The sequence below is a fragment of the Triticum aestivum genome, chromosome 2B (assembly GCF_018294505.1).
Source record: "Triticum aestivum cultivar Chinese Spring chromosome 2B, IWGSC CS RefSeq v2.1, whole genome shotgun sequence".
Taxonomy (NCBI): domain Eukaryota; kingdom Viridiplantae; phylum Streptophyta; class Magnoliopsida; order Poales; family Poaceae; genus Triticum; species Triticum aestivum.
This window is the reverse complement of record NC_057798.1, coordinates 547,902,175-547,910,483: the sequence shown is the minus strand read 5'-3', so window position 1 is coordinate 547,910,483 and position 8,309 is coordinate 547,902,175. Positions and strand designations below refer to the sequence as shown.

At 41.6% G+C, this 8,309-nt stretch overlaps 1 long non-coding RNA gene and 1 pseudogene across 2 annotated transcripts; both read right to left on the bottom strand.

The window, feature by feature from the left end:
• Positions 1-1,039: 1,039 nt before the first annotated feature.
• Positions 1,040-4,719, bottom strand: LOC123039287 (O-fucosyltransferase 9-like; annotated as a pseudogene).
• Positions 4,720-5,451: 732 nt separating this feature from the next.
• LOC123045955 (uncharacterized) lies at positions 5,452-7,782 on the bottom strand. Of its 2 annotated transcripts, none has more exons than XR_006421779.1 (4): positions 7,324-7,781; positions 6,991-7,095; positions 6,659-6,879; positions 5,452-6,127 (listed from the first exon to the last, which is right to left on the bottom strand). It is a non-coding gene; the product is annotated as an uncharacterized lncRNA (long non-coding RNA). The 2 variants fall into 2 exon arrangements; XR_006421777.1 differs by having other exon boundaries at positions 5,454-6,580; positions 7,324-7,782.
• Positions 7,783-8,309: the final 527 nt, after the last annotated feature.

Here is an 8,309-nt window from a genome sequence, read left to right as displayed (position 1 = left end):
TTCTTTACTAAGGACAACCCATGTATATACAGTCAGTTTAGTTGTGGTATGCTAAATCCATATGCGGCTTGAAAAAAAACATGGTTTAATTTGCAGAGCCTCACGTGTTTCAAGTATGAATAAGAACTACAAACTCTTTTTGTGCGATTCAAACACATTTCCAGAGTTTTTATTTCTTAGTACATGTTGTCTAAAGTAACATTTGCCCAGAGAGAGAGAGAGAGAGAAGCATACCCCTCTCTCATTATGATTATTATTAAAAGGTATTAAATTCGAAATAGACAATTTCATTTACTTGAAGCACTTGAAGAAAGAGAACTTAGACATACTTTTACGCAATGCTCATTTAACATGTGAAGGACTACGCAACGCTCATTTAACCTATGAAGGACAAACATATTCCACCATCTCTGAATGACGAACTAAACTAAATAAGAAATATATGCAGTAATTCAAAGTAGAAAAGGGATCTTACATCAAATAAGGCATTACAACAAACATGGTGTTATCTTAGTAAAAGAAATTACATCATTAGAAGAAAAAAGGAAAGAAAACCAAACATGAGATTGAGATTAATACATCTAGAAGGAGGTCGTAGACATCACTGTGATCATTTTGCAGCCTGGGGAGCAAAGGATCCATGGTTTTTATATGCCTTGTCCGGCTGCTGGAGTAGATGACATGGAAACGTCGTCTCTATCATCTCGATGGCTTAGACCCAGGGAGCCAGACGTTCATCTCGGCCCTCCCCAGCTTCCATCAATGGATTTCTATAGTCAGGGTTAAAGATGGAGAGGCCCTATGCATGTTCAAAGATGCAAGTAGCATATCCAATACAAATCAAGAAAAAGAAAAGAGAGGGCCACAAACATCATAATCATTCATGACACAAAGAGGGGAAACAGACACCTCAACAAGATTCTTGAGGAAGTGCCCAAGGAAAGAAAAAAGAAACGTTAGGTCTGAACTTTAAGAACATGCTCATAAATGTGAATTGTCAAGGGCAAGATGAAATGCAAGAACAAGCACTGATGAGTAATGATATACCGAAAAATTCCTTTCTTTGTTGTTGTTAGCCCTTGTTTTTCGAATATACATCGAGGCACTCAGGTTGTACTCATATCTATAACCCAATCTCGTAGCTCTTTTCTCTTTACAACCTACAGACGGATTGAACAAATGGAGATTGCTATATGGTGGACTACCTACAGATTACTAACTTTACAAAATCCCTCAATTTCTGATCCTATGGAATTCATTGTCATTAGGCACCTTTTGACCATTATATCCAGAATCGAACGGTTTGGGGTATGCCAGAGGGTTTCAGAATCTCCTAAGAAGCACCAAATGCTTTATTTCACTCCATTTTTTATCATGACCATCAAATCCTGATCATGCAATCAACAATGTTGTGCCTTTGGTGCCTTTGTTGCACAAAGGCAGAGGATATGCATCCCTCAGTTATGTATGCTAACGCCTAGATCATATTCCATCTTGTTAGCACATGCAATCAGGCATTTGGAAGGTGTATATGGAATCATTAGGTTTCCTGAATGCGATGCCCCTTATGTCACTATGGTGCAGTATTTCCAGCATGTGGTGCTTGAATCGACTCCATCTGCAGTTCAAAGAAACAATTTGAGTTTCATATACCACTATATCCATTTACACGTTAAGCAAAGATGGGCAAATATTTAGAGCATGTATGTGAAGGTCAACTCGGAGATGTATTTCAATTTGTTAACATGGCTAATGCGTTCCAAAAGTAGGAAATAGCTACATTCTTGGATGGTGAAGGAATAACAAGGGCAGTGAACTGCTTCAGCAGTTTGATTTAGTGAAAGATTCCAGCATATACTCAAAATTGAAACTGATTCGGTGTGATTTGTAATACTTTGTTGATGATATAATGGCAGCTCAAACTGACCTGATATTTGGGTCGTCAAAAGATAAGGCCAACTTCCGTTTGTCGGATTTAATTGTCTTTGCATTCCCTCCTAACAGGTAACGCCTGTGTCCCATCAAAAAGTGAGGGAAGTTCCCCCCTTGATTCGTCACAAACAGATCGCTCTGAACACAGATGTTGTAATCTAATGTTGCTAACCGAGAAGAGTACCCCTACAGAGAATAGGTTGGTGAGTAACGGTATGAAGATTCAATGTGAATTGATGAACAGTTCAATGCATGAATATTCATCTGACATTCAGAACGACATCCGGCTAGGCTGATGGGCTGGCTAGCGGAAACAATACCTCAAACTCAGCAAGCTCTTCAGACAATGCAAGAGTGTTGTTGGTTTGTAAAAGAGGGAACATCTAGCGAAGGGGAGCCATGTATTTTGCAGCATTGTATATTTTACCGGAGGCAACGTAGAGGAAGGCTGTATTGTCTAACCCCATGCCTCGCAGCATCATACCAACCTGCCCAAATTCAGTCAGTTAACATATTAGCTCTAGTAAGTATATTTACATATTTGAAAGCTTCTAAATTTGTTCTGAATGCTACTAAAGAGACGCAACTGATGGCACTAAACTTAAAGGTTATTATTATTGACCTGAAGCATCACAAACTAAGTAGCAAACATCAATTCTAGTATAACAGGCCTATTGTGATGTTAATTAATGTCCTGAAATACGAATGCATCATTGGGTGTACATATATCCACACAAGTGCTTTAACTAGTGAAAAAAATCCTAACCCCTAGAGGAGTAAGTGGGCATTTCCCATCCCTTCTGTTTGCCTCAGGATTGATAACTCGACCAGGTCGGTGAAACTTCCCTCTCTAGCTCCTTTCACGGGCATTTTCCATTTCAATTTTCTCCTTCCGGCCACCATCATATGTACAACATGAAAAGGCTACCATATCCTAAACAGTGTGCGCAAATTTTAGTATGACGGAAGAACTACATAATAGTTAACTCACAAGAAAGAGTATATTGAGACCTCTTCAAAATGGAGATGCACCAAGACATATTTCCCACCAGCCAAAGAACTCTTTTTTATCATTCAAACAATCATATCGTCTGCAAGAACCCTTATTGGTTTGGCAAACCGCAGAGCCCCATAGTTGACCAAACACCCCAAGGCCTGGATATTCGATGGAACTGACTGAGCCAATCTATTCGAGAATGGGGCGATGCGCACAACCCTGCATAGAATAGATATATAATGAAACCCATTCTCAAACAAGGCCTCTCCTATTATTTCTGAGGTGGTGAGCTTTTACCGTACCCTAACTCCATTAATTTCGGAAGCACCTTCTGAACATAATGATCTGGGGATGAGTAGGCTTTAGTTCGCATATTTGGTATGCTGCTTATATTATGATTGAAATGCAGCAGAACATCTTTTGGTAGTTCCTTCACAACTCTTACATATTGTCTGAGTGTCTCGATAAAGCGATCTTCAGCAAAAATATCACTAAATTTGTTGAGAAACAAAACATTAGGAAGAACCAATACATATTAGAACAAGAAGTAGAATTTCAAAAATATTCACGGGTTTATAACTAACAGAAGTGAACTTTAGAAGTCAAACAAACTACTCCAGACACTAAAACAACAAGCAAGAGACAACTGCTCTAGACAGGCATCCATCATATAAAAATGCAATTATCTAATGTTAAGAAACAAAGCAGTGAGCAAACAAAATAGCATTAGTTACCTAGGATCGCGCCAAACGCTATTCAAATGAAATATTGGGATCACAAGAGTTTCATTAAGCAAGTAGGCCACAGCAACTGCATCGCAGATCTGTATTGAGAAAAAAATGGAACTGCACTGTCAATAATTATTACTCAGCATAGTGTGAAGGTTCTAAGGACTTCTCAAAATGAGACATCCACATCATAGCAAATGGTAGAGACCAGAGTCTAATTCTCAAGCTCTCAGGTCAGAAGAAATATATCTCTCAACAAAAGATCTGATGGCATGTGACCAAAAAGATGAAAGCAAATATCGGTGATCTTTGGATGAATAATACACCTATGTATGTACAAAGATAGTACTAATGCCTTTCAAGCACAAAGTTATTGATGAAAGCCGTCTCAATCAAAGTGATAGTACATGACTTCAAGTTACATAGTGGTGTCAATGGATTCATACGGCACTGGACTTTTGTATAGGTAATAGGAATGGTATTGCTTGCTTGTTGTATCTAACGTGGTCCAGGAACTTACAGAAAGACGTTGTTGATTCAGACCACCATTTGCTTCAACTATGAGATACCCATTTGAAGTCGGCAAATCTGTAAAGAGCCCAAAAACGATCTAGCCAGTCAGGTATTTAGCTCACTCCACTCCTCGCAGCACCCCTGCAGCCAACACAATCATCATGACACAATGTCTGGTATCTTCTTGTAGGAAATGGAAAAGGCAAAGAAAGAAATAGCAGATGCAATTGCCAACAAGAATATACTCACTTTCATATGATCTGAAACAAGAAAAAATTGCAAGGGGCGTGAAGGGGAGAAGGATTGAGAGAAGCTCACCTTGACATCTTCCAAGATCCTCCCGTGCGCACCATCTTCAGCCGTCAGGATCTCATCCATGAAGTGCTGCTTTTCCCTATCACCGGCCTCTCCTCCACCTCGTGGGGCGTCCGCTGCCCCGTCTTCGGCCTCGCTACTCCACCCCACACCGCTGGCCTCTTGGCCCTCCCCTGCTCTCTCCCATCCGACACCGTGCCAAGACCTGGCAAAATCAGCCTTCGCTAACGCCATCCCTACAATGAAAGGAAACAAGCTCACGGTGTAAACAACTAAGATTTTGATTAAGAAATCAAAGCAAAAATAATTTCCATCTTTAACCGATGTATCAGTAAGATGTTGTTACAGAAACAAGCTCTCGGTGTAGATAGATGTAGACAACTAAGTTGTTGATTGATACAGAAACAAGCTCTCAGTGTAGATAGATGTAGACAATTAAGATGTTGATTCAGAAACAACTAAAATGTTGATTCAGAAACGGGTGTAGACAACTAAGATGTTGATTCAGAAACAAATTCTTGGTATAGAAAGATGTAGGTTGCTATAAAAAAGAAATATGAACCACTAACCTAGCAACCCGACAAGCAAAGGAGGAAACAAACCTGATGGTAGTGGTCTCTTGCCATCGAGGCATGTGCGCTCGAACTAGCGTTAATATTTCACCTCTGCAAATATACTGGAACATTGCTTCTTTGTTTCTTCATTTTTTATGCTATACAAAGATATTGTGAGGTTAGCAATGTCACCAAGTCTTTCAGGATATTCTGGCTTCTATTCAACCTGTACAATTAAGAAGCAACAATCATGAGGGCAATGTAAGGGCTTGCATATTTATTTCTTCGACATGTTACTAATTGTTTAGTACCAACGAGGGATACAGATTACATAGAAACCTGTCATGCTGTCGACATACCTGATACCGTTTTTCAAAGATCTTCTTAAACTGCACCAGGAAATATGAAGATAATAATGTAAGGATCCACACCATTTCCATTATCATGCTGTCGACATATTTGAAGCCTTGGAGCTGTAGTGACTATCATAAAATGGCGACCATCGGACATGCCATTTAGCCTTTGTTTTCCCTACTAATTTCTTTTCTGAATAGTCCCAGAAAACTGGACAAAAAAACTATGAGCTATGTGGCAACCACATAAAGAAATATCAAAGCATGCCCTTTTTGCTTTTGTAGTCTCTCATAGGCTCTCTTTAAAGCATAGAAGACTTCCCCAATCAGAATGTTTACTCATTCTAACTGTTAAGGCTATTGTCAAATACAAATTTTAGTGACAATATCACCAGGCAAATTACCAGGTCCAACTATAACAATAATTGGTGGAGAAACTTGGGTCAAGGATATCATCAAGATAAACACGATTTTTTTTCTTACACGAAAGCAAGCAATAACAGAACATTAACAATTTGTTAGACGCATATTGCTATGCTAATAACCAAACTATAACAGAAGGGTATGCATATATATCTACACCCACTAAGACCAGAGAACATAGCACGACTGGCTGATCAAATTATTGCAAGGATACATCACCCTTCGGGATTCCATCTTATCGTATTATAATGGCCTTCACCAAGGTCGTGAAGAGGATTGCATTTTTGGCTGAATATTGTTGCTCTGGCCAGCCTAACCGAGATTCAGTCAAGGAACAGTGGTAGAGAACAAACACATTAAATCAGAAATGTTATGGTTCATGTAAGGACTATGTAAAGAAGTGAGGCTACCATTAGCAGGCCAGTCCGAAAAAAGAGAAATCTAATGCCAGCATGAATAATGCAGTTCTTTGCACATATTTTTTTCAAATATAGGCATGAATTAATGACTCCGACCCATAAACGATACCTGGGTAATCTATAAGAATCTAAAGCTGGCAGAACAGATCGTATACTTCCTCTTATGAAGGCTCGAGCTAATAAAAGTCAGAGGTGATGAAGAGAAAGAAAGATTTATATGGACATCAGAACGGGGAGGCATGACTCATGCATGGGTCACCAGAATATGTAAGGATATATCCATAGATCACAACAAATTCAGAACCTGAAGAAGACCACTGAACATCATGCACTGGCCCCTCCTTTTCTGCAAATTACTGATAAGAGTTAATGACCAGACATTAAAAAACAGTCTCGTAAAGAATATCAAAAACTAAGAACTTACTAAGAGGAACAATTCCATCAAAGGCCCTATCAGTTGTCAAGTAGTGCAACTTGGTTTCGCCATAATACTCTAGTTGGTTTTATCCACATCAGGTTTGGAGACAATAAGAAGTCCAGTAGACCCCTTGTTCTAGTGGAACTGAACAGTTGGACAGCGAAAAAATCTCCTACCGACAGACAACTTGATTTTGTGCATCCTTGTCACAAGAAAAGATCTGAACACTGCGAAAGTCAACAGCAAGTAAGTCATACATTTGCCTCTGGGGCAAATCTTGCCACATGAAATCCTGGAGCACTTGGTAGCTGCATTGCAGCTATGCGTGGTAATCTTACCTTGTACACAATCCCTTTATTAAAATTACTTGTGTCAAAGAAGTGCATCTCGTTAGTCACCATCCATCCAACAAGGACACATCCGTGGAAAACTTAACTATTGGCCTGTCAAAATTTAATCAACATGTCATGTACCAGTAAACTTTATGCATCTCGTTACTAATTACATACTATGGGTAGATGAAATTAGCAGTCTTATGGGTATAGATTACGAATCACCCTAGAAACAAGAGCAAGATGCCATCAAGTGAGGAGGGAAGGTGGGGAAAAGGGCCATGGAGAGAGAGAGAGAGAGAGAGAGAGAGAGAGAGAGAGAGATGGTTGGGGACTCACCTGCGCACTTGGTGGCCATGAAGATGCGAGCTATTCGAGCATGGACGCATCGGGGTGCGAGGTCGTGTACCAGCTGGAGTCTTCATCGCTCACCCGCTGAGGCTGCCGTCCGCTGCACCACCACATGAGCCGCCCGCGGTCGGGTTTGCCCCTGTCGGGTCGCAAGGACGGCGTCAAGAGCGGTCGCCGCAGCAAGCCGATGAGGCCGGCATCGAGGACTTGGTGATGTTGGACGCGAGGGCGCGGGAAGAGCTCCGCGACACCATGGCAGGGGCCGGCAGCGATGGCACATGAGACGACAGGACGAGCGTGTGGTCCTAGGGTGGAGGGTGTGGTGACGAGGGAGGAGGGAGGGAGTGCGGCGGGGTACAAGGGAAGGAGGAGGAGCGGAGGGTGTGGCAACGAGGGAGGAGGGAGGGAGTGCGGCGGCGGACAAGGGAAGGAGGAGGAGCGGAGGGTGTGGCGACGAGGGAGGAGGGAGGCAGTGCGGCGGCTGGCCCAGCCAAGGAACGCGTGAGATGAGCCCACTCGTCATTGGCGTATGAAAATGACCGCGAGGTAAAATCAGGTTTGACTGTACGTGAGGATCCCACGGTTTAGATGCCCCAGTTGACAGATCGGACGGCCATCGAAGGCCCAATCTAGGGGAGCGCTGGTTGGCTGAGTTGGCTAGCCTCTTTATTGGTTAAAATACATCTTAGTAAGGATTCTAATTTTCCGTTAATGTAGGGAATAGCAAGCATCCATCGTCACTTGCCTTGAAGTAATTGTCCCGTGAAAGATGCTTTCCTCGAGCCTCTTGTTTGGAAATCTTCTGGTTGAGATAGTTCGCCTGATACTTGACCAGTAACCGGACGCGCTCCTCATAGTGCATGTCGTGGACTAGTTTCTTGGCAATATTCTCAACCACCATATTGGCACGATCCTTATGACCCGCAACGCATGTATAAAAATCCTACAAACATGGATACATGTGAGAAGGGTAA